This window comes from Pseudophryne corroboree, chromosome 6, assembly GCF_028390025.1.
Source record: "Pseudophryne corroboree isolate aPseCor3 chromosome 6, aPseCor3.hap2, whole genome shotgun sequence".
Taxonomy (NCBI): domain Eukaryota; kingdom Metazoa; phylum Chordata; class Amphibia; order Anura; family Myobatrachidae; genus Pseudophryne; species Pseudophryne corroboree.
The window spans coordinates 457,671,706-457,698,273 of record NC_086449.1 but is presented as its reverse complement, the minus strand read 5'-3'; the positions used below and the strand labels follow the sequence as shown (position 1 = coordinate 457,698,273).

The 26,568-nt window shown below is 46.4% G+C and overlaps 1 protein-coding gene across 1 annotated transcript in view; it reads left to right on the top strand.

Annotated features, from left to right (window-relative positions):
* MAPK12 (mitogen-activated protein kinase 12) overlaps window positions 1–26,568 on the top strand; it is a 249,362-nt gene that overhangs the window by 60,045 nt on the left and 162,749 nt on the right. The gene's annotated exons all lie outside the window — the stretch shown is intronic.

The following is a 26,568-nucleotide window of genomic DNA, read 5'->3' as shown; positions in this document are numbered from 1 at the left end:
TGTGAATGTGTATGCTGTGGTGAAATTCTCCCAGTTATTTCCTATAAGCATGTGATTACGCAATGAGATGTGTTAACGCCTCTCTCCGATGTGTTACTATTGGCTATGAAATGACAACATTTGCAATCCTTTCTGGTTACATACTTAACATATTTTCAGTTAGGCCCTACAGTGATCCTCCTTTGCAGAAGCAAGTTGTGACAGGGTTTAAGATCTACTGAGACACTGAAGACCGGTAAATAGCCCTTGTATTGCATTACACACCTTTTAAAATGACTGTGATTGCTGTGTGTCGTGGTGGCAAGAATTATGACCTTTCTATTATATGATTTAAAACAAACCATATACAGTCTACTACAATAAAATCTCTCTCTCTCTCTCTCTCTCTCTCTCTCTCTCTCTCTCTCTCTCTATACATATGCAGCCCTGGATTCATATCTTTTAAGAGCATCTTTGCATCCCACACCCTTCATATGAAATATATATATTATTATTATTATTATATTATATATTTCTCTAATGTCCTAGTGGATGCTGGGGACTCCGTAAGGACCATGGGGAATAGCGGGCTCCGCAGGAGTCTGGGCACTCGAAAGAAAGATTAGGTACTATCTGGTGTGCACTGGCTCCTCCCTCTATGCCCCTCCTCCAGACCTCAGTTAGAATCTGTGCCCGGCCAGAGCTGGGTGCTCCTAGTGGGCTCTCCTGAGCTTGCTAGAAAAGAAAGTATTTTGTTAGGTTTTTATTTTCAGAGAGCTTCTGCTGGCAACAGACTCTCTGCTACGAGGGACTGAGAGGAGAGAAGCAAACCTACTCACGGCAGCTAGGTAGCGCTTCTTAGGCTACTGGACACCATTAGCTCCAGAGGGATCGAACACCAGTACCTAACCTTGATTGTCCGTTCCCGGAGCCGCGCCGCCGTCCCCCTCGCAGAGCCAGAAGAACAGAAGCAGCAGAAGCATGAAGACATTGAAATTGGCGGCTGAAGACTCCTGTCTTCACTTAAGGTAGCGCACAGCACTGCAGCTGTGCGCCATTGCTCCCACAGCACACTGCACACTCCGGTCACTGTAGGGTGCAGGGCGCAGAGGGGGGCGCCCTGGGCAGCAATTAAGATACCTTTTGGCAAAATTATACATATATACAGTCAGGCACTGTATATATGTACGAGCCCCCGCCATTATTTTTACACAGATACGGGACAGAAGCCCGCCGCTGAAGGGGCGGGGCCTTCTTCCTCAGCACTCACCAGCGCCATTTTCTCTCCACAGATCCGCTGAGAGAAGCTCCCCAGGCTCTCCCCTGCAATAGAAGAGGGTAAAAAGAGAGGGGGGGGCATATAAATTTGGTGCAAAAACAATATATGCAGCAGCTACTGGGTTAACACTAAGTTACTGTGTGATTCCTGGGTCATATAGCGCTGGGGTGTGTGCTGGCATACTCTCTGTCAGGTTCGGTTTTGCTTGTGTCCCCGGAGGGGGCGCTAGTGGGTCAGTGGAGGTAGGATGGAAGAAGTGAGGAGGCTGGATTGGGTTTCTGCGCATCAGCGCAATGGTGTTTTATTAACACAAAAGTTCACACAATAAGGCAGCAGAATAACGTGCAGGAATAAACAATAAAAAGTATGCAATGGAAATGGTGCAGCTTGGAAGCTGAGAGTGTATGGAGGAAATGGTAATGATGGATAAGTTCACTGGTGTGAGAACCAGAATGGTTTAAAACGTGGAGCCAGCAGAGATGCTAATAAATGTGTAGCAAACCTGGTAGCAGATGCAGGAGACTCAGGTGGAAGTTCACAGAGCAGTTCGTTAAGCACAGGCAGCTAGCAAGCTGCTTCACAAGTGAGGTGATGGAATGCACCTGGAGAGAGTCTCTACTGCAGAGGCTGAAGCACACTGCGGTTGTAGTTAGGTGTGGAGCCAAATACAGATGCAGGGGTTGCTGATGCTTGTAGTTCCACGGAGATGTAGGAAGGTAACCAGGAACACGGAGGAACAGGTAGGTAACCAGGAACACGGAGGATCCAGGAAGGTAACCAGGAACACGGAGGAATCCAGGCACATGGGTCGCAGGAGTGACACAAAGTTCAGGACAACCACAGGCTCACCCTGCAGCTCCTGATATACCCCCTGGTGTGCAGACATTGGTTGGAGTGGGAAAAGGAGGTGCGGCCAAGCTCCGGATTGGCCGCCGTACTCTGACCGATGGAGACTGTCATGGCGACGCCCATGCCGCGGCCCGGCGGGAACGCAGCGTGCTCACACACCCGCTGTTACAGGAGCGTTCCTAGGCCCAGGATGACGTCTGGCGACAGCAGAACGTAGGGACCCCGGACGGAGTCCGCACCGACGGACAGATGTGGCTGTGGTGAGTCGATTCATGACAGTACCCCCTCCTTTATGGGTGGGCACTGAACACCCACGTGGCTTGGAAGGATGAGTTCTGTGGAAGACACGGACCAACCTTGGAGCATGGACATCTGACGAATTCACCCAACTTCTCTCCTCAGGACCATAACCGGACCAGTCGATAAGGTATTGTAGACGACCGTGCCGGCAACGGGAATCCAGAATCTGCTCTATCTCGAACTCCACGCCCCGCTGAGTTCGCACTTTGGGGCCGACTGGAAGAGCTCTTTGGAAGCGATTCAGGACTAACGGTCTGAGGAGAGAGACATGAAAGGCATTAGGTATTCGTAGAGAAGGTGGTAACTTGAGCTTGTAGGCCACAGGACTGATGACCCTTTCGATGGAAAAGGGACCGATGAAACGTGGTGCAAATTTCATCGACGGGACTCTAAGACGGAGGTTCCAGGTGGAAAGCCAAACCTTGTCACCAGGTTTCAGCTAGGAACTGCACGTCTTTTACGGTCAGCAAAGAACTTATCCTGGCTAGAAGCCTTCTTGAGAGAAGCATGAATCTTCCTCCAGGTTGAAGAGAACTGACTCAAGACAGCAGTGGCAGCAGGAACATCAATGTGAGGAAGTTCTTGAAAATCTGGAACACGGGGATGTTGTCCATATACAGCAAAGAACGGAGTTGTTTCAGTAGCAGTATGGTAGCGGAAATTGTGGGCAAATTCAGCCCATGGGAGCAGGTCCAACCAGTCATCTTGAGAAGACGAAACATAAAGTCTTAAAAAGGTTTCTAACTCTTGGTTTACCCTCTCCGTCTGCCCATTCGTCTGAGGGTGGTAGGCAGACGAAAACTTGAGGTTGACTTGCATGGCAGAACAAAGGGCTCTCCAAAATCTTGCACAAACTGAACTCCACGGTCAGATATAATTTCAGTGGGTAGTCCATGTAAGCGGAAAATCTCCCGTAGGAAGATTTGGGCAAGCTTTGGTGCGGAAGGAAGACCCTGGAGTGGTACAAAATGGGCCATTTTGGTAAACCTGTCAACCACAACCCAGATGGTATTGAATCCTTGAGAAGAGGGAAGGTCAGAGATGAAATCCATGGACAAGTGTGACCAGGGACGGCTGGGAACAGATAATGGTTGTAACTGACCTGCTGGAGACTGTCGAGGAGTCTTGTGCTGCGCACACTTCGGGCAGGATGCCACGAAATCTTTGATGTCAACTTTCATCTTCGGCCACCAGTATGTCTCAGAGAGGAACTTGAAAGTTTTCAGGACACCAGGATGCCCAGTGAATTTGGACTGATGAGCCCAAGACAGCAACTTGGAACGGAGTTCTGGGGAAACAAAAGTCTTACCAGGAGGTGGAGCAGGAGAAACTTGAGACGAAGCAAATACCACTGGACTCAGGATGGAATGCGGAACCGAGTCGGACGTCTCCTCTTCGGACTCCATAGATCGGGATAAAGCGTCTGCCTTGATATTCTGAGAACCTGGGAGGAAATGAAGCTTAAAGTTAAAACGAGAGAAGAACATAGCCCACCGGTACTGGCGAGGATTGAGGAACTGGGCTGCCTTCAAATAAAGCAGATTTTTATGATCCGTATAGATGTTGAACGGAAATTTGGCCCCTTCCAGGAGATACCTCCATTCCTCAGGGGCCAGCTTGATCGCTAGTAGTTCTTGATCTCCAATGGAATAGTTAGCTTCTGCAGGGAGGAATTTACGAGAATAAAATCCACAAGGGTGAATCTTCCCATCAGTTCCCTTCTGGGAGAGAACAGCTCCAACTCCTACTGTGGAGGCATCCACCTCCAACTCGAATGACTTGTTTACATCCGGTTGAGACAGAACTGGAGCAGACATAAAGGCCAGCTTGATCTTTTGAAATGCCGCTAAAGCTTCTTCTGACCAGTTGGAATGATCTGCCCCTTTCCGAGTTAAGTTGGTAATAGGAGCGATGAGAGTTGAAAATCCTCGGATAAACTTCCTATAATAATTGGCGAATCCCAGGAATCGCTGAATAGACTTGAGACTACTTGGAATGGACCAATTGGCAATGGCTTCCAACTTTGTCGGGTCCATCTGGAGATCCGATCCGGAAATTATATACCCCAGGAAGGGTATGGAGGAGACTTCGAAGGTACACTTTGATAATTTGCCGTAGAGACGGTTCTCACGAAGACGTCGGAGGACCTCACGGACTTGCAGACGATGAGAAGAGAGATCTTGAGAGAAGATGAGGATATCATCCAGGTAAACTACGAGGTATTTGTACAGAACGTCACAGAAGATTTCGTTAACAAAGTGCTGGAACACTGCTGGGGCATTGCTCAACCCGAATGGCATTACCAGGTACTCGTAATGACCATCTCGAGTATTAAAAGCTGTCTTCCATTCGTCACCACTACGGATTCTGATGAGGTTGTAGGCACCGCGGAGATCTAACTTGGTGAAGATGCGGGCTCCCTTAACTCTATCAAAAATTCAGTGATGAGTGGTAATGGATAACTGTTTTTGATGGTAATGTCATTGAGACCCCGGTAGTCAATGCATGGACGTAATCCTCCATCCTTTTTTTTAACAAAGAAGAAGCCCGCACCAGCGGGTGAAGATGAGAGACGGATAAATCCTTTCTGTAAGTTCTCCCTGATGTAGTCGCTCATCGCCTCAGTTTCAGGAACGGATAACGGATAGGTACGCCCCCTTGGTGGTTTCTTGCCGGGAATGAGGTCAATGGGGCAATCCCACTCTCTATGGGGCGGCAGAACATCAGCGGCCTTTTCACTGAAGACGTCAGAGAAATCTTGGTAAGCCGCAGGAAGATTTGACTGGGTTTTGACTTCAGAAGACTTGATAGGACAAACTTGGGCTAAGCAGGACTGGCGACAATGTGAACCCCAGGAAGTGAGTTGTAACGTAGACCAATCAATCTGCGGATTATGTAGTTGGAGCCAGGGCATTCCCAACACGATCTCCTGGGTTGCCTGAGGAATAACTAAAAACTTTATTAATTCAGAATGCAGGAACCCGACTCCCAGAACCACTGGTCTGGTTTGGTGAGAGATATTCCCCTTGGAGATTCGGCTACCATCTACTGCAGTGATGTAAACTGGATATGAGAGTTCGCAGATAGGCAAACGAAACTTATCTACCGCAGCTTGAGTGATGAAGTTTCCTGCGGCTCCACAGTCCACTAACGCAGATGCAGACTGAAGACCATCCGTAGTCTCTAAAGTCACAGGAAGAATGAGGTCTTGGTTTGAAGGAGCTTGTCTAGAAGATCCCAACTTGACTCCTCCTTTACAAGTCGGGATCTGGCGTTTCCCGAACGCACTGTACAAGAATTGATCTGGTGACCTGCAGCCGCACAATAAAGACACAGTCTCTCACGGAGTCTTCTTGACCGCTCCTCAGGAGTTAAGCGGGACCTATTAACTTGCATAGGCTCATCAGAAGGTGGAGGCTGAAATTGTACTGTAGGTACCATTCTTGACTTGCGCGGCTCACTACGAGCACGCTCACTGTTGCGTTCGCGGATGCGAGAGTCCAACTTGATGCATAGAGAAATCAGTTCAGGCAATTGCTCAGGGACATCGCGGGTTGCCAGTTCATCCTTGATCCGATCTGAAAGTCCATGCCAGAAGGCTGCTACCAGGGCTTGATTATTCCATTGAATCTCTGCGGCTAACGTCTGGAACTGGATGACATATTGTCCCATACTCCGGGTACCTTGACGAAGCTGAATAAGGTCTGCAGAGGCTGATGTTGCACGACCTGGCTCGTCAAAGATACGTCTGAAGGTTGACACGAATTCAGCGTAGTTGTTCATCAGAGGGTCAGCACGTTCCCACAGAGGAGACACCCAACTCAAGGCAGAACCAGAGAGCAGTGAGATAATGTAGGCAACCTTGGATCTTGACGTGGGGAAATTGTGTGATAATAATTCAAACTGGATTTCACATTGGTTAAGGAACCCGCGACATAGCTTCGGACTGCCATCATATTTGCTAGGCACGGGCAGGTGCAAGCGTGACACTGGAGCTGATGCAGCCGGCGTAGAAGAACTCACAGCACTTGCAGGTGCTGGGGTAACTGGAACTGGAGTAGCAAGTACACTAGGCAGGGTTTGCTGTTGTGTATCAATCCGGGAGGACATCCCTTGCAGAAACTGGAGCATCTGCTGCTGCACAGCCTCTTGACCATCCAAGCGGGAGACCAGATTTTGTAAGGCCCCTGACCCCACACTCTGACCACCGTCCGAGTCCATCGATCCTGAACTTACTGTCAGGTTCGGTTTTGCTTGTGTCCCCGGAGGGGGCGCTAGTGGGTCAGTGGAGGTAGGATGGAAGAAGTGAGGAGGCTGGATTGGGTTTCTGCGCATCAGCGCAATGGTGTTTTATTAACATAAAAGTTCACACAATAAGGCAGCAGAATAACGTGCAGGAATAAACAATAAAAAGTATGCAATGGAAATGGTGCAGCTTGGAAGCTGAGAGTCTATGGAGGAAATGGTAATGATGGATAAGTTCACTGGTGTGAGAACCAGAATGGTTTAAAACGTGGAGCCAGCAGAGATGGTAATAAATGTGTAGCAAACCTGGTAGCAGATGCAGGAGACTCAGGTGGAAGTTCACAGAGCAGTTCGTTAAGCACAGGCAGCTAGCAAGCTGCTTCACAGGTGAGGTGATGGAATGCACCTGGAGAGAGTCTCTACTGCAGAGGCTGAAGCACACTGCGGTTGTAGTTAGGTGTGGAGCCAAATACAGATGCAGGGGTTGCTGATGCTTGTAGTTCCACGGAGATGTAGGAAGGTAACCAGGAACACGGAGGAACAGGTAGGTAACCAGAAACACGGAGGAATCCAGGCACATAGGTCGCAGGAGTGACACAAAGTTCAGGACAACCACAGGCTCACCCCTGCAGCTCCTGATATACCCCCTGGTGTGCAGACATTGGTTGGAGTGGGAAAAGGAGGTGCGGCCAAGCTCCGGATTGGCCGCCGTACTCTGACCGATGGAGACTGTCATGGCGGCGCCCATGCCGCGGCCCGGCGGGAACGCGGCGTGCTCACGTGCCCGCTGTTACGGGAGCGTTCCTAGGCCCAGGATGACGTCTGGCGACAGAGGAGCGGACGACAGCAGAACGTAGGGACCCCGGACGGAGTCCGCACCGATGGACAGATGTGGCTGTGGTGAGTCGATTCCTGACACTCTCTCTCTGTCTCTCCAAAGGGCCTTGAGGGGGAACTGTCTTCAAATCGAGCATCCCCTGTGTGTGTGGTGTGTCGGTACGTGTGTGTCGACATGTCTGAGGTAAAAGGCTCCCCTAAGGAGGAGAGAGGGCAAATATGTGTGTGAGAGGGTGTCTCCGTCGACAACGCAGACACCTGTTTGGATATGTGTAAGTGCTGAGGTGAATTTATTGCTCAAAAGATTAGAGAACAGACAGGAAATCTACCCATGTCTGTCCCTATGTCACAGAGACCTTCAGAGTCTCACAATGCTCACTATCCAAAATAGACACTCATATCGACACGGAGTTTGGCTCCAGTGTCGACTACGATAATGCAAAGTTACAGCCAAAATGTCTGAAAGGTATTCAATATATGATTATTGTAATAAAAGAGGATTTGCATATCACTGATGACTCATTTGTCCCTGACACAAGGGTACACTTGTTAAGGGGAAGAAAGCTGAGGTAAATTTCCCTCCTCTCATGAGGAAAAAGAGCGGGAAACTCCAGACAAGAGATTGCAGCTTCCCACAAAAAAATCTCAAGCAGTATCCTTTCCCCACTAGGGCCAGGATGTGATGGGAATCTTCCACTAGGGTGTCCCGTTTGCCCAGAAGGTAGCACTAGCTATTCTCCGGGATCCTGCAGATAGCGTGCACATTCTAGTATACTACTCAGACCGGCGATTGTGTCGGCATGGGTTTATAGCGCTGTGGCAGCGTGGACAGGTACCTTATCAGCAGAGATTGATACCCTAGTATGTGTGTGTATATATATATATATATATATATATATATATATATATATATATATATATATATATATATATATATATATATATATATATATATATATATATATATATATATAGACGTCCTTATATTGGCCGGCACTCCGAAGGCCTCTGCGGGCTTACTCGCTCAGGTGCCATCCTTTGAGGTATCACCTCCATCCATATCCAATAAAGAAGGCGGCACTCAGAGACTTTGTTGAAAACAGGCAATTCTTTAGTGAAAACACTGCACGGTTACATCACATCAACGTTTCGGGGCGTGTAGCCCCTTCATCAGGATAACCCCACACCAACAAACAACAGATATATATAGGTGCACTCACCCCTCCATGCTGTCACCCACTGGCTGCCGCCGCCGCCGTGTCCCAGGCCCGGCGTCCGTCCGCCCGAGCAGAGCACTTCCGCCGGAAGTGACGTCACGGGTCCCGGTCACGTTGCCGCGGCAACCTAACAAACAAAACATACAGCGTCTCTATGTGAGAAAAACGATCTGCGCCTCCACACCAGGATAACCTAAAACAGAGTTTGGTGCTGTGTATCATCTTTAGCCTTAAATGTATAAAGTGCTACGTGCATATGTGCTAATTCCAGACACACTACCGCCAGCGGTGTGAACAATAAAAGTAGAAAAAATCTTTTAACATCGTGTCCATGGTTTATGAGGTCGTATTAACATTAACAGCACCTCTAACATAACATAAAGTGACCTCCAGTGTTCAATCATTCCTCCTCTTTCACTACCTAAAAACGCGGAGCGTTCTAGGCTGTTATAAAAAAATGTGAAAAACAATCTAAAAAATATATATGTATATCTATACACATCCCCAGTGCTAACATGGGACTAATTTCTCAGTTTTAGTATACCCCCGTGTGGGTTATGATACAGATCGTCAACTCAAATTCATCTATAGCCAGCCAACACATGGTATATCACCCTCAATTACAATACATAATTCTGTGTATAAAAACATCCAAAACACATCACATATAAAATAAAAATTAGACAAAGAACACATGTAAACTCCACACACAAATTAGCAGCAAAGTTCAATGGACCTACCCCCCGTTTAATCCTTCAAATTATCCAATGATTACCCCAGGATATTCATGCATAATCACTATATATATAGATCGTCTGGTGTGTCCCATCAGACCAGACTATCCTTGGAAAAACACTTTTTACTCCAAGATCTAAGTACAATGCACAGTTCCCAAGTGGTTACTACCCAAAAATTGTCCAAAATTGCTAAACGATTGTACATAATTACAAAAATTTACAAAACATGATCTACAAAAAATTACTCAGACCCAGCGACTCATTCAAACCCCTAGGTCTAATGGTGTCGAGTCTAAAAATCCACCGGGATTCTAGCTGTAGTAATTTTAATGCTCTGTTACCCCCCCTGATGGATTCTGGCATCTGGTCGATGATGCGATATTTTAAAGTCGCCATCCCATGTTTCATTTTTGCGAAATGACGTGCCACCGGCTGGTCACTGCTACCTGTGGTCAACGCCGCCCTGATAGCCTGTCTGTGTTGGGCCATCCTAGTTTTGAATAAACATTCTGTTTTGCCCACGTAATATAGGCCACAAAATGAATTTAAAAAACCAACTCCTGCACATTTTCTAAGCAGACCAAATGGCTGCTACAGATGTATTGGGTGTACCACCTGCAGTTATATGTCCCCTGGGGCTAGCATTGTACATCCACATTCTGCCAAAAAATATACCATCAATTACCCGTTATCGTGTAATTCGAAATTTGTAATTTATGTAATTATGTGCCCTTGTGGCCTATATTACGTGGGCAAAACAGAATGCTCGGGCGGACGGACGCCGGGCCTGGGACACGGCGGCGGCGGCAGCCAGTGGGTGACAGCATGGAGGGGTGAGTGCACCTATATATATCTGTTGTTTGTTGGTGTGGGGTTATCCTGATGAAGGGGCTACACGCCCCGAAACGTTGATGTGATGTAACCGTGCAGTGTTTTCACTAAAGAATTGCCTGTTTTCAACAAAGTCTCTGAGTGCCGCCTTCTTTATGGGATATATATATATATATATATATATATATATATATATATACACACACACACACACACACATACACACATACACATATATATATATATATATATATATATATATATATATATATATAGTAAACGTGGAGACTGCGGCACTCAATTTCAATAATAAGGCTTTTTACTGAAGCATGTTAGAAGGTTACAGGATGCCTAGACAAGGCCGACGTTTCGGTGCTGCAAGCACCGTTTTCAAGGCAGGCATGAAATGCTGGGTAAGAATAGCTAACAAGACTAACAAACATAGATTTCTTACCTAAATAGGGGAACAGCCATCACGCCGCTGGAGAGCCGGGACCGGCGCAGCTGCGTATGCGTCACTTCCGGTGACGTCAGTCGGCTTCCTTTCACGTTACCATAGCGACGCGTCCCGTAGTCACGGCGACGCGTCTGAATGCCTGGCCGCCTCTGTGGAGCCGCTGACTGATCTCCCCGGCCCTCCATACGGCGCTCTGCCACAAAACACAAGGGGACACGTCATAGAGTGTTAAAATATACAGATAGGTAATACACTATAGGCATGTATATGCAATAAAGCGTAGGTGGGCACATTAGTATAACAGTCATAGAAGTGCTTGTACAAAAGATATCATAGATCGTATGTACTGTAAGGGATGAAGGAAGAAGAAAAGGAAGACAAAAGGAAGGAAACACACTAAGTGACCAGTTTGATCTGGCATCATAGCACTCATGTATGAACCAGATGGAGAAATGTCAAATGTAGCAGTCCACTTGATCAGGGTACAAGATGATATAAACTTCAACTTGCGTTGTACGAGGTTAATGTCCTCCAAAGACGTTCCAGTTGAGGCGTTAATTCATTCCATTGGGGGATACTGTATTCAGGACGTGAATCCACCTGCTTTCACATCTAAGTAGCTGGCCGTCACGATCACCCCCACGTATTGAAGTGGGAATGTGGTCAATCAGAATATGTTTAAGCTGGGCCAATGAATGTCCCTCTGCAAGAAAATGGCGAGCCACCGGTTGATCAGCCACCTTAGATTTAAGTGCCTTATTGATGGATGAACGGTGTAAAGCCATGCGTTCCCGGACGGTGCGAGTGGTCTTCCCCACATAATACATGTGACAGGGACAGATGATAATATACACCACGTGCGTGGATAAACAGGATAGTGTATGTTTGATCTTGAAACTCCGGTCCTTATGTGGATGTTTAAAGGAGTTGCCGGTGATCATGTGGGTACAAGTAGTGCATCTAGGGCACTTGTAGCAACCTGCTGATTTTGTCATGAAGTGGGGTTGCACTTGGGTTTGCTTGAAACCCGTGATGTCCGTATGGACCACCATATCTCTGATGTTTTTGCCCCTTGTGAAACAAGGCATAGGACGTTTTTGTCTAAAGCATGTTGTTTCTTTATCCGTCGCTACTATCGGCCACAAGGCCCGACTTGCTCTTTGGACGACTTGACTGGAGGTAGTAAAGGCCATTTTCCATGGAATCACTGCTTCATTGGTACGAACTTTGGGACGTAGCAGTTCACTGCGACTGATGGCTAACACCTCGTCTTTTTGTTGTTTCAAAAGGTTCAAACTATAGCCTCTAGTTAAGAACCTATCGAGTGTAGCATCGATACCTTTGACAGCGGTGGCTGGATCGTCCGCGATTCTTGCAACCCTCATCATCTGGGACTTAGGCAAACCACGTTTAAGGGGTTTGGGATGGTGGCTTGATGCTAGCAGTAGGGTATTCCTATCAGTTGGCTTGGAATATACCTCGGTGTGTAAATGGCCAGATTCAAGTGTTACCAGTACATCCAAGTAATGAATGGTAGAGCGGCTATGCTGATGGGTGACCTTAATGGTGGAGTCACGATGGTTGATGTCCTCAATCATCTGGTCCAGCAGTTCCTCACTCCCTGTCCAAATAATGAACAGGTCGTCGATGTAGCGCATATAGGTCAAAATGTATCGCTTGTATTCATCTTTATTGAAGAACATCTGAGATTCTTCCTGAAACATAAACTTGTTTGCATAGTTGGGTGCCACGTGACTTCCCATTGCACAACCGGACAGTTGTCTATAGAAGCGCCCGTTGTAGATGAAATAATTTCGGGTTAAGGTTAATTCCAACAGCTGCATAAACAAATCAATATCCAAGTCATCGATCTGTTGTGATTGATAAAATGACTTGGTTGCCGCAAGGACCTGGATGTGTGGAATGGATGTATATAGGCTGTTAATGTCCAATGTACACAGTATGCTAGCATCAGGGATGTTATTAATAGCTGAAAGTTGTTGTAGAAAGTCGGTTGTGTCCTTGATGAGAGTTGGTTGACTGATGACATGAGGTTGTAGAATACAGTCTAAATACATGGAAATTGGATGGTATAGCGAATTGCGAGCCGAGATGATCGGACGGCCAGGTGGATGAGTTGGATTCTTGTGAATTTTTGGAACGGTGTATAAAACAGGACTGATTGGAAAGGGTTGTTGAAGAGCTTTAAGGAGTTTAGACTCCAGGATCCCCTGCTGATGTGCTGCCTTTAAAATGTCCTGCAGTTCCGTTTGATACTGAATCGTAGGGTCGCCTGGCAGTAGTTGATACACCTCCCCGTCGGCAAGTTGTCTGTCAATCTCGGCCATGTAGTCGTCTAGATTTTGAATGACAATGGCGCCCCCCTTATCGGCGGGGCGCACAATGATGTCTCGGTATTCCGACAGATTGCGTAAGGCCTGGTGTTCTAACCGGCTGAGATTGTAATGTAATTTTGGTTGTGCCTGAACGAATTTCTGGACGGAGTCGTCCATGAGTCGCGTAAATGTTTTGATGGAGCTGTTGGAAGATGCCGGATCAAAGGTGGAGGTGCTACGTTTAGACAGAAATACCTGTTGGGGTGCGTTTTTGTTGTAAGGGTTCGGAGTTCTGGAAGAACTCTTGAAGTCTCAATTTTCTTGAAAACTGATGCAGTTCGATGTTCCAATTCAGATCGTTATGCCTATTGGTAGGGACGAAAGGTAGTCCTTTGTTTAGGACTTGTTCCTCGAGATCAGTGAGTACTCGTGAGGACAAATTGTAAATTATTTTTTCTTGGTCTTTTGAGAGCTGCTTTCGCCTTTGCCTCTCGTTTTGGCCCCCGCGACGGGTGGCTTGGTACTTGAATTTGATTCCGGCTGACTTTTGGTGCCTATGGCTGTTACACTAATGTGCCCACCTACGCTTTATTGCATATACATGCCTATAGTGTATTACCTATCTGTATATTTTTAAAACTCTATGACGTGTCCCCTTGTGTTTTGTGGCAGAGCGCCGTATGGAGGGCCGGGGAGATCAGTCAGCGGCTCCACAGAGGCGGCCTGGCATTCAGACGCGTCGCCGTGACTACGGGACGCGTCGCTATGGTAACGTGAAAGGAAGCCGACTGACGTCACCGGAAGTGACGCATACGCAGCTGCGGCGGGCGGAAGCGGACGCCGGTCCCGGCTCTCCAGCGGCGTGATGGCTGTTCCCCTATTTAGGTAAGAAATGTATGTTTGTTAGTCTTGTTAGCTATTCTTACCCAGCATTTCATGCCTGCCTTGAAAACGGTGCTTGCAGCACCGAAACGTCGGCCTTGTCTAGGCATCCTGTAACCTTCTAACATGCTTCAGTAAAAAGCCTTATTATTGAAATTGAGTGCCGCAGTCTCCACGTTTACTATTCACTACTTCTACTGAGGGCACCAAGGAGCAACTTTTTCCAGCACAGAGTGACGGTTCATACCAGTTCTGTATTCTCGGGAGCCATTGCCCCCACTCGCAACCGAGCACCCATTGCCTAGCATCCAGTTCTGTGGTTCACACTGTCCTGGTTTTGACATTTCCAGCAGCCATTTTTCCATCTGCCCACACACACAAGATGGACATGACCAGCACCACAGCATCACAGTCTCACACTATGGCCAGCGCTTCCTTCCCTGCGGGATGCAAGGGCATGCCGGTCACCAAAGGATACACACACCGTTTCACTGATAAGGAGGCGGAGGACATCCTATTTAAGGACGACTGGCCTCACAAGGACTTAACCCAAACAGCAGAGGAGATCTGTGAGCAACTTATCAAACTAAAAAAAACGCGAGACAGATTACCTGATGCATGGAATATCGCTCACCAAATATTACAGACAGCAAATGATTCCACGAGGGTTCAGAGTCCGGAACGCACCCACCATAGGCCGCTACAATCCTGACTTCTGTCAAAAATCGATTGGGATTGTCAACCGATGCAGCTTTGACCTTATGCTTTTGGTAATACAAGAATCGGACCGGGAATTAAAGTCAGCACGCGACAAAATCTCCAGGCTGGAGATTTCAAACAGTACGGTCCTGAAGAGTGCCTCCAATGCCGATCTATATCTATCAATTAAAACAAAAATTGACCTGTATCAACAGGAATTAGTGAAATTCAAAACTAAAAAACTGGAAATGGTTCAGAATGATTATGACTCTACCCGAGTCTACCATTGGCTGATGGGAGGAGATGGGCACCCAGCAAGAACAGCCGGGCAAGGGTCGAAGCAAGGTTGGCGCAGAAGAAGAGAACTCAGGGGACGTGAGGCCCCTACATCCAACAGCGACAGCGAATTTGCCACCCGTGAATCAGATGACCCTTTGGAAGGACCTTCGGCCCCTTTAGCCATAAGCACCAAAAGTCAGCGGGAATCAAATTCAAGTACCAAGCCACACGTCGCGGGGGCCAAAACGAGAGGCAAAGGCGAAAGCAGCTCTCAAAAGACCAAGAAAAAATAATTTACAATTTGTCCTCACGAGTACTCACTGATCTCGAGGAACAAGTCCTAAACAAAGGACTATCTTTCGTCCCTACCAATAGGCATAACGATCTGAATTGGAACATCGAACTGCATCAGTTTTCAAGAAAATTGAGACTTCAAGAGTTCTTCCAGAACTCCGAACCCTTACAACAAAACTCACCCCAACAGGTATTTCTGTCTAAACGTAGCACCTCCACCTTTGATCCGGCATCTTCCAACAGCTCCATCAAAACATTTACGCGACTCATGGACGACTCCGTCCAGAAATTCGTTCAGGCACAACCAAAATTACATTACAATCTCAGCCGGTTAGAACACCAGGCCTTACGCAATCTGTCGGAATACCGAGACATCATTGTGCGCCCCGCCGATAAGGGGGGGGCGCCATTGTCATTCAAAATCTAGACGACTACATGGCCGAGATTGACAGACAACTTGCCGACGGGGAGGTGTATCAACTACTGCCAGGCGACCCTACGATTCAGTATCAAACGGAACTGCAGGACATTTTAAAGGCAGCACATCAGCAGGGGATCCTGGAGTCTAAACTCCTTAAAGCTCTTCAACAACCCTTTCCAATCAGTCCTGTTTTATACACCGTTCCAAAAATTCACAAGAATCCAACTCATCCACCTGGCCGTCCGATCATCTCGGCTCGCAATTCGCTATACCATCCAATTTCCATGTATTTAGACTGTATTCTACAACCTCATGTCATCAGTCAACCAACTCTCATCAAGGACACAACCGACTTTCTACAACAACTTTCAGCTATTAATAACATCCCTGATGCTAGCATACTGTGTATATTGGACATTAACAGCCTATATACATCCATTCCACACATCCAGGTCCTTGCGGCAACCAAGTAATTTTATCAATCACAACAGATCGATGACTTGGATATTGATTTGTTTATGCAGCTGTTGGAATTAACCTTAACCCGAAATTATTTCATCTACAACGGACGCTTCTATAGACAACTGTCCGGTTGTGCAATGGGAAGTCACATGGCACCCAGCTATGCAAACATATTTATGTTTCAGGAAGAATCTCAGATGTTCTTCAATAAAGATGAATACAAGCGATACATTTTGACCTATATGCGCTACATCGACGACCTGTTCATTATTTGGACAGGGAGTGAGGAACTGCTGGACCAGATGATTGAGGACATCAACCATCGTGACTCCACCATTAAGGTCACCCATCAGCATAGCCGCTCTACCATTCATTACTTGGATGTACTGGTAACACTTGAATCTAGCCATTTACACACCGAGGTATATTCCAAGCCAACTGATAGGAATACCCTACTGCTAGCATCAAGCCACCATCCCAAACCCCTTAAACATGGTTTGCCTAAGTCCCAGATGATGAGGGTTGCAAGAATCGCGGACGATCCAGCCACCGCTGTCAAAGGTATCGATGCTACACTCGATAGGTTCTTAACTAGAGGCTATAGTTTGAACCTTTTGAAACAACAAAAAGACGAGGTGTTAGCCATCAGTCGCAGTGAACTGCTACGTCCCAAAGTTCGTACCAATGAAGCAGTGATTCCATGGAAAATGGCCTTTACTACCTCCAGTCAAGTCGTCCAAAGAGCAAGTCGGGCCTTGTGGCTGATAGTAGCGACGGATAAAGAAACAACATGCTTTAGACAAAAACGTCCTATGCCTTGTTTCACAAAGGGCAAAAACATCAGAGATATGGTCCATACGGACATCACGGGTTTCAAGCAAACCCAAGTGCAACCCCACTTCATGACAAAATCAGCAGGTTGCTACAAGTGCCCTAGATGCACTACTTGTACCCACATGATCACCGGCAACTCCTTTAAACATCCACATAAGGACCGGAGTTTCAAGATCAAACATACACTATCCTGTTTATCCACGCACGTAGTGTATATTATCATCTGTCCCTGTCACATGTATTATGTGGGGAAGACCACTCGCACCGTCCGGGAACGCATGGCTTTACACCGTTCATCCATCAATAAGGCACTTAAATCTAAGGGGGCTGATCAACCGGTGGCTCGCCATTTTCTTTCAGAGGGACATTCATTGGCCCAGCTTAAACATATTCTGATTGACCACATTCCCACTTCAATACGTGGGGGTGATCGTGACGGCCAGCTACTTAGATGTGAAAGCAGGTGGATTCACGTCCTGAATACAGTATCCCCCAATGGAATGAATTAACGCCTCGACTGGAACGTCTTTGGTGGACATTAACCTCGTACAACGCAAGTTGACGTTTATATCATCTTGTCCCCTGATCAAGTGGACTGCTACATTTGACATTTCTCCATCTGGTTCATACATGAGTGCTATGATGCCAGATCAAACTGGTCACTTAGTGTGTTTCCTTCCTTTTGTCTTCCTTTTCTTCTTCCTTCATCCCTTACAGTACAGACGATCTATGATATCTTTTGTACAAGCACTTATATGACTGTTACACTAATGTGCCCACCTACGCTTTATTGCATATACATGCCTATAGTGTATTACCTATCTGTATATTTTAACACTCTATGACGTGTCCCCTTGTGTTTTGTGGCAGAGCGCCGTATGGAGGGCCGGGGAGATCAGTCAGCGGCTCCACAGAGGCGGCCAGGCATTCAGACGCGTCGCCGTGACTACGGGACGCGTCGCTATGGTAACGTGAAAGGAAGCCGACTGACGTCACCGGAAGTGACGCATACGCAGCTGCGGCGGGCGGAAGCGGACGCCGGTCCCGGCTCTTCAGCGGCATGATGGCTGTTCCCCTATTTAGGTAAGAAATCTATGTTTGTTAGTCTTGTTAGCTATTCTTACCCAGCATTTCATGCCTGCCTTGAAAACGGTGCTTGCAGCACCGAAACGTCGGCCTTGTCTAGGCATCCTGTAACCTTCTAACATGCTTCAGTAAAAAGCCTTATTGAAATTGAGTGCCGCAGTCTCCACGTTTACTATTCACTACTTCTACTGAGGGCACCAAGGAGCAACTTTTTCCAGCACGGAGTGACGGTTCATACCAGTTCTATTATATATATATATATATACCCAAAGAGACATGAGTCTACTGGGTCCTAGAGTCAAAGCTATGTCGATTTCTGCTTGACGTGTCCTGTAGAATATGCAATGGACAGATGATGCCGACTTAAGAGGCATTTGGAAGGCTGAGGATTGTGTGGAGAAGGGTTCTCGGACCTGGTCTCCACAGCTATAGCTGGTAATTCTGATATTTTGCCTTATATTCCTGCACAGCCTACGAAAGCACGACATTATCAAATGCAGCCTTTCGAATAAAGAAACAAGAAAGTCCGAGGTGCGTCCTTTCTTGCCAGAGGCGGGGGCAGAGGAAAGAAGCTGCACAACACAGCTAGTTCCCAGGTACAGAAGTCCTCCCCGGCCTCTACAAAAATCCACCGCATGTCGCTGGGGCTCCACAGGCGGAGCTAGGCCCGGTGAGGGCACGCCTTCGTAAGTTCAACCACAAGTGGGTTCACTCCCTGTTAGTTCCCTGGGCAATAGATATTGTGTCTCAGGGATACAAGCTGGACTTTGAGAAGATGCCCCCTCACCGACGGCACTGCCGACTTCCCCCCACGAGAGGGAAACAGTGTTAACTGCAATTCATAAATTGTATCTTCAACAGGTGGTGGTCAAGGTTCCCCTCCTTCAACAAGGAGGGGGTTATTATTCGACCATGTTGTAGTCCCGAAACCAGACGGTTCGGTCGGACCCATATTGAATTTAAAATCCCTGAACATATACCTGAAAGGGTTCAAGTTCAAGTTGGAATCGCTAAGAGCGGTGATTGCAAGCCTGAAAGGGGGAGATTTTATGGTGACTCGGGACATAAAGGATGCATTCCTTCATGTCCCCATTTATCCACCTCATCATGCGTACCTCAGAATTGCGGTACGGGATGGTCATTACCAATTTCAAATGTTGCCGTTTGGTCTCTCCACGGCCTTGAGAATATTCACCAAGGTAATGGCGGAAATGATGGTGCTCCTGCGGAAGCAAGGTGTCACTATTATCACGTACTTGGACGATCTCCTCATAAAAGCGAGATCAAGAGAGCAGTTGCTGAACAGCGTATCACTTTCTCTGGAAGTGAAACGGCAACACGGCTGGATTCTATATATTCCAAAGTCGCAGTTGGTTCTTACAGCTCATCTGCCTCTCCTAGGCATGATCCTAGACACAGACCAGAAAAAGGTTTATCTCCCGATAGAGAGAGCTCAGGAGCTCGTGACACTGGTCAGGAATCTATTAAAACTTAAACAGGTGTCAGTGCATCACTGCACTCGAGTCCTGGGAAGGAGAGTGGCATCATACGAGGCCATTCCCTTCGGCAGGTTCCATACCTTCCAATGGGACTTACTGGACAAGTGGTCCGGATCACATCTTCGGATGCATCGGTTAATCACCCTATCCCCCAGAGCAAGGGTGTCTCTCCTGTGGTGACTGCAGAGTGCTCACCTTCTCGAAGGTCGCAGATTCGGCATTCAGGACTGGGTCCTGGTGACCACGGATGCAAGCCTCCGAGGGTGGGGGGCAGTCACACAGGGAAGAAATTTCCAAGGGCTGTGGTCAAGGCAGGAGACTTGCCTTCACATCAATATCCTGGAACTAAGGGCCATATACAACGCCCTAAGTCAAGAGGAGACCCTGCTTCGCGACCAACTGGTTCTGATCCAGTCAGACAATATCACCGCAGTGGCTCATGTAAACCGCCAAGGCGGCACAAGGAGCAGGGTGGCGATGGTAGAAGCCACCAGAATTCTTCACTGGGCGGAGAATCACGTAAGCACACTGTCAGCAGTGTTCATTCCGAGAGTGGACAACTGGGAAGCAGACTTCCTCAGCAGGCACGACCTCCACCTGGGAGAGGGGGGACTTCACCAAGAAGTCTTCACGCAGATTGCAAATCAACGGGAACTGCCACAGGTGGACATGATGGCGTCCCGCCTCGACAAAAAGCTAAATGGTATTGCGCCAGGTCAATGGACCCTCAGGCGATAGCTGTGGACGCACTAGTAACACCGTGGGTGTTCCAGTCGGTCTATGTGTTTCCTCCTCTTCCTCTCATACCAAAGGTGCTGAGAATTGTAAGAAAAAGAGGAGTGAGAACAATACTCATTGTTCCGGATTGGCCATGAAGGACTTGGTACCCGGAACTGCAAGAAATGCTCACAGAGGACCCATGGCCTCTGCCTCTCAGACAGGACCTGTTGCAACAATGCCCTGTCTATTCCAAGACTTACCGCGGCTGCGTTTGACGGCATGGCGGTTGAACACCGGATCCTAGCGGAAAAAGGCATTCCGGATGCAGTTATTCCTACGCTGATGAAGGCTAGGAAGGACGTGACGGCAAAGCATTATCACCGTATATGGCGAAAATATGTGCTTGGTGTGAGGCCAGGAAGGCCCTACAGAAGAATTCCAGCTGGGTCGATTCCTGCACTTCCTACAGTCAGGAGTGACTATGGGCCTAAAATTAGGGTCCATACAGGTCCAGATTTCGGCCCTATCCATTTTCTTTCAAAGAGAACTGGCTTCACTGCCTGAGGTTCAGACGTTTGTTAAGGGAGTGCTGCATATTCAGCGCCCTTTGGTGCCACCAGTGGCACTTTGGGATCTTAACGTGGTGTTGGGTTTCCTGAAATCCCACTGGTTTGAGCCATTTACGACTGTGGAGCTAAAGTATCTCACATGGAAAGTGGTCATGCTGTTGGCCTTAGCTCCGGCTAGGCGTGTGTCAGAATTGGCGGCTTTGTCATGTAAAAGCCCCTATCTGGTTTTCCAGATGGACAGGGCAGAATTGCGGACTCGTCCGCAATTTCTGCAAAAGGTGGTGTCATCTTTTCATATGAACCACCCTATTGTGGTGCCTGCGGCTACTTGTGACTTGGAAGATTCCAAGTTGCTTGACGTAGTCCGGGCTTTGAAGAATTATGTAACCAGAACGGCTGGGGTCAGGAAGACTGACTCGCTGTTTATCCTGTATGCATCCAACAAAGTGGGTGCTCCTGCTTCAAAGCAAGCTATTGCTCGCTGGATCTGTAACACGATTCAGCAGGCTCATTCTGCGGCTGGATTGCCGCATCCAAAATCAGTGAAAGCCCATTCCACAAGGAAGGTGGGCTCTTCTTGGGCGGCTGCCCAAGGGGTCTCGGCATTACAGCTTTGCCGAGCTGCTACTTGGTCGGGTTCAAACACATTTGCAAAATTCTACAAGTTTGATACCCTGGCTGAGGAGGACCTTGTGTTTGCCCATTCGGTGCTGCAGAGTCATCCGCACTCTCCCGCCCGTTTGGGAGCTTTGGTATAATCCCCATGGTCCTTACGGAATCCCCAGCATCCACTAGGACGTTAGAGAAAATAAGATTTTACTTACCGGTAAATCTATTTCTCGTAGTCCGTAGTGGATGCTGGGCGCCCGTCCCAAGTGCGGACTTCTTCTGCAATGCTTGTATATAGTTATTGCTTAAATAAGGGTTATGTTATAGTTGCATCAGGGTTTATCTGATGCTCTGTTATTGTTCATACTGTTAACTGGGTAAGTTTATCACGAGTTATACGGTGTGATTGGTGTGGCTGGTATGAGTCTTACCCTGGATTCCAAAATCCTTTCCTTGTAATGTCAGCTCTTCCGGGCACAGTTTCCTTAACTGAGGTCTGGAGGAGGGGCATAGAGGGAGGAGCCAGTGCACACCAGATAGTACTAAATCTTTCTTTAGAGTGCCCAGTCTGCTGCGGAGCCCGCTATTCCCCATGGTCCTTACGGAGTCCCCAGCATCCACTACGGACTACGAGAAATAGATTTACCGGTAAGTAAAGTCGAATTGAGATGAGGGACCCAGAGGAGGGGAGAGGGGGACCAGCAGGGACAGCCGCGGGCAGACGGAGGAGAGCAGCCCCCCCCCCCTCCTTCTCCTCTGGGTCCCACATCTCAGTCCGACATTTTTTTTATGTCAGACTGAGATGGTCGGAAACGGGGCCAAATCCTGTCAAATTTGGCCCCGTTTCATTCAAAAGTACGTGAATCGACAGCTATACCGCCGATTCACGTACTATTCGACAAATCTAATTCCACGACTTGTCTGATAAAAACTGCTGGGACTGAATAGGTCGAATCACTATTCGACCTTAAAAAGTCGAAAACTGACGTCTTTTCGACAGGCGGCAGTTTTTGACCCTAATTGAATATACCCCTATGACTGATAGAGTTTGTAGAATAAGTATGGACCATGAAACATACTGTCCAGTAGGTTAATAGTGTAAACAAATAAAATGTTCATTGACACAAGGCTTAATTGTTAAAAGCTAAGATATAAATAAAACAGGTAAAACTCAGAAAATTAGAATATTGTGCAAAAGATCATTTATTTCAGTAATTCAACTTTAAAAGGTGAAACTGAGGCTTGAAATAGCTCACTTTGCATGTAATGAGTCTATATAATATATTAGTTACACCTTTTAAGTTGAATTACTGAAATAAATGGACTTTTGCACGATATTCTAATTTTCTGAGTTTCACCTGTAAATGCCAGAACAACTGCACAAATGTTAGGCTAGTCATTGCTTTTATAGTAGATCACTCCTTACCAGGAGCTGTTTTACTAATTCACGCGTAGAAACACAGTACATAGTAGTCAGATTTGAGATTGCAAGCCGTACCACCAAATCCATGTCACAGTGCACCCGGAAAGTATTCACAGCACTGCATGTCTGAGCACAAACCAAGCATGAAGTCAAAAGGAATTGTCTGTAAACCTCCGAGACAGGATTGTCTCGAGGCACAAATCTGGGGAAGGGTACTGAAAAATATCTGCTGCTTTGAAGGTCCCAATGAGCACAGTGGCCTCCATCATCCGTGAATGGAAGAAGTTCGTAACGAGCTGGCCGGCCGTCTAAACTGAGAGATCGCGGGTGAAGGGCCCTAGTCAGGGAGGTGACCAAAAACCCGATGATCACTCTGTCAGGTCTACAACATTCGTCTTTGGAGAGAGGAGAACCTTCCAGAAAGGCAACCATCTCTGCACCAATCAGGCCTCTATGGTAGAGTGGCCAGATGGAAGCCACTCCTTAGTAAAAAGCACATAGCAGCTCGCCTGGAGTTTGTCAAAATGACAAAAGACAAAGATTGAACTCTTTGGCGTGAATGACAGACGTCATGTTTGGAGGAAACCAGGCACCGCTCATCACCAGGCCAATACCATCCCTACAGTGAAGCATGGTGGTGGCAGCATCATGCTGTGAGGATGTTTTTTAGCAGCAGGAACTGGGAGACTAGTCAGGATAGAGGGAAAGATGAATGCAACAATGTACAGAGACATTCTGGATGAAAACCTGCTCCAGAGCGCTATGACCTCAGACTGGGGCAACAGTTTATCTTTCAGCAGGACAATGACCCTAAGCACACAGCCAAGATATCAAAGGAGTGGCTTCAGGACAACTCTGTGAATGTCCTTGAGTGGCCCAGCCAGAGCCCATACTTCAATACGATTGAACATCTCTGGAGAGATCTGAAAATGGTCGTGAACTGACGCTTCCCATGTAACCTGATGGAGCTTGAGAGGTGCTGCAAAGAGGAATGGGTGAAACTGCCCAAAGATAGGTGTACCAAGCTTGTGGCATCATATTCAAAAAGACTTGAGACTGTAATTGCTGCCAAAGGTGCATCAACAAAGTTTTGAGCAAAGGCTGTGAATACTTATGTACATGTGATTTCTTAGTTTTTATTTTTTATTTTTAATAAATTTGCAGAAATCTAAAAAAAAAAAAAATTCGTGTCATTATGGGGTATTGTGGGTAGAAGTTTGAGGGAAAAAATGAATTTATTCCATTTTGGAATAAGGCTGTAACATCATATGTGGAAAAAGTGAAGCGCTGTGAATACTTACCGGATGCACTGTATGTTTTACTACCTGAGTTTTACATCTGTGTTCAAGGGGAATAATGTTGTGCGATGCATTTAATAATGAATGGTAGAAGTCCCAGGCTTTTTGTAATGTGCCTTATTCCTTTTAAGATGTGTAACTACTGGAGGTTATCCTTTAGTGTAGACCCTAAGGAACGACGAATGTTAAAGATAAAAGAAAGTGTGTTGGACTTGCCATGCAAAATGGGTCCAGAAATACTCCATCCACCATTATGTGGTTCATAATTACACCTGATCAGAACGTATGCACTGAAGCTGTTCATATTCGGTGTGTTATTCACCAGGAGGTAGTGACGGCTTGAGTCTGATATCTATAAAATACTGTACAAGCTGCATCATCCTGTCTATAAAAGTTGCCCCATTTAAGCCAGTGACCAACAGGAAGATTATTTTGGTAACGTTAATGATCAGCCTAAAGCTAGGTACACACTGTCATATTTGTTTTGGTCGAACAATTTTTTCGGGAAATTCTAGGCACCAATATCTGAGCTCCACACAAAATAAAAAATGTATTATTTTTATTTATTTTTTTAATCCCGGTTCACCTTTATATAATCCTTATGGCCTCCTGGAGCTCTCTGCCTTGCAGGTACGGGGAACCTTGGGCCGCTGGGGTATTTTTCCGCTTGGGAATCTGTACAATGGAGGCGTCTTTAAGTCCTTTCAGGAGCTCCAGTTAGACTTCTCTGTGCCAAATTTAGTTTTTTTTTTTACAGATATCTTCAACTGAGGCATGCTATTAATGCACAGCTTCTTGAAGCTCCTCCAGTGTTTAATGACTCTCCTGTCAAGCGCATGCTATTGGATAAAACAAATGGTCATCTGGTTTCTGGCATTTACTTATGCATTCAATCGTCACTGCACTCTGACAACTTGCCCTAGCTTAGAATTAAATGGGAATCTGACCTGGGAACACTGTCGGATGAGATATGGGAAACTGCTTTAGGTGTCCCTTGCTTCTCCATTCCCGCAGTTCGCTATCAACAAACACATTTTTTTTTGCGCTCGATAGGATCTATATCACACCAGATAGATTGCACCTTATAGGGAATACTAACACCTCGACCTGTCCTAAATGTGGTGCTGATGATGGAACCTTCTGGCACTTACTGTGGTCATGCCCCCAACTAGTTCTATATTGTAACAGTGTAATTACTATTTTGGTACGTACTGGAATTCCAAGGGATGCTCTCACTCCCCTGGCTTGTGTATTGTCAGCTATTGATGATGAGTTACTCTATGCGCCCACTAGGCGATGTATATTGTTAATGTGTACACTCGCCAAGGTGTGCATTGCTAGATTATGGATGGCTAAAGACGCCCCAATCTCACATTCTTGGATCTTCTTAGTAAGAGACACTGTCTCGCATGAGAAATTGTGTACCTAGCCAGAAGGGCAGAGAAAAAGTATTTGGCTATCTGGGCTAAATGGATAGATTCCTCTTATTCGGCTGGTTTATATGTCTACAATGTCACTGTGGACTGGTGGGGCTGTAATGATTGTTTGTGGTGGTAGGTTTGTTTGTCATATCTGTATATTTGTTCTATTTTTTTTATTGCGTTACCATTATGACGGGTGCAACGCTGGTATTCTCTTAATGTTGTTTAGAGACGGCACACAACAACAATACTGTGATTTCTGTATAATTATCTTTATTTCTTTTTCTGTCTGTAATGTTTATTTATCTTTTGTTCAAAAGTCTCAGAATTCAAAAAAAATTATTGCATTTAAAAAAAAAAAAATATATATATATTTTTTTTTTAATGTTACCAATTTTCTGCCACCTCACACTGCATTTGCATATGTCTGCCCACAAGGAGGATGACATAGTGATAGGAAAACCTAGGAAATATGGGCAAATTATTGAGAATGCGCACACACACACTGCAAGATATCGGGAGATTGTGGTTTGGGAAGACAGATTGCTAAATTGGTTGTGTGTGTGTGTGTGTGTGTGTGTGTGTGTGCAAGATTTTACAGAATTATCTGCACAACGCTGGAATGATTGTTCGTACACACTATACGATAAATCAGGCCAATGTCCTAATTATTGCCACATCGTGCATTAAACAATGTGTATGTACAAGACACAATTCATTTATGTTTCATATACACCTTATACACACAGGCTGACGGTCATTTAATACAATATTTTTAACAACTTTGTGTATTAAATAAAGTTTGTGTACATTGAGCCATCAGAAAACAAAGGTTTCACTATCTCACCCTAGCTCAAAAAATTCCGTATTTCGGAATATTTGGATATGGAATACTCAACCTGTATCATCATTTCTGATCATTAACAAATTATAACCGATTTTAGAGTCTCTATTTTCCAGCTCTTCATGTCTAGTATGTTTGCCTCCATATACAGTGCCTTGCTA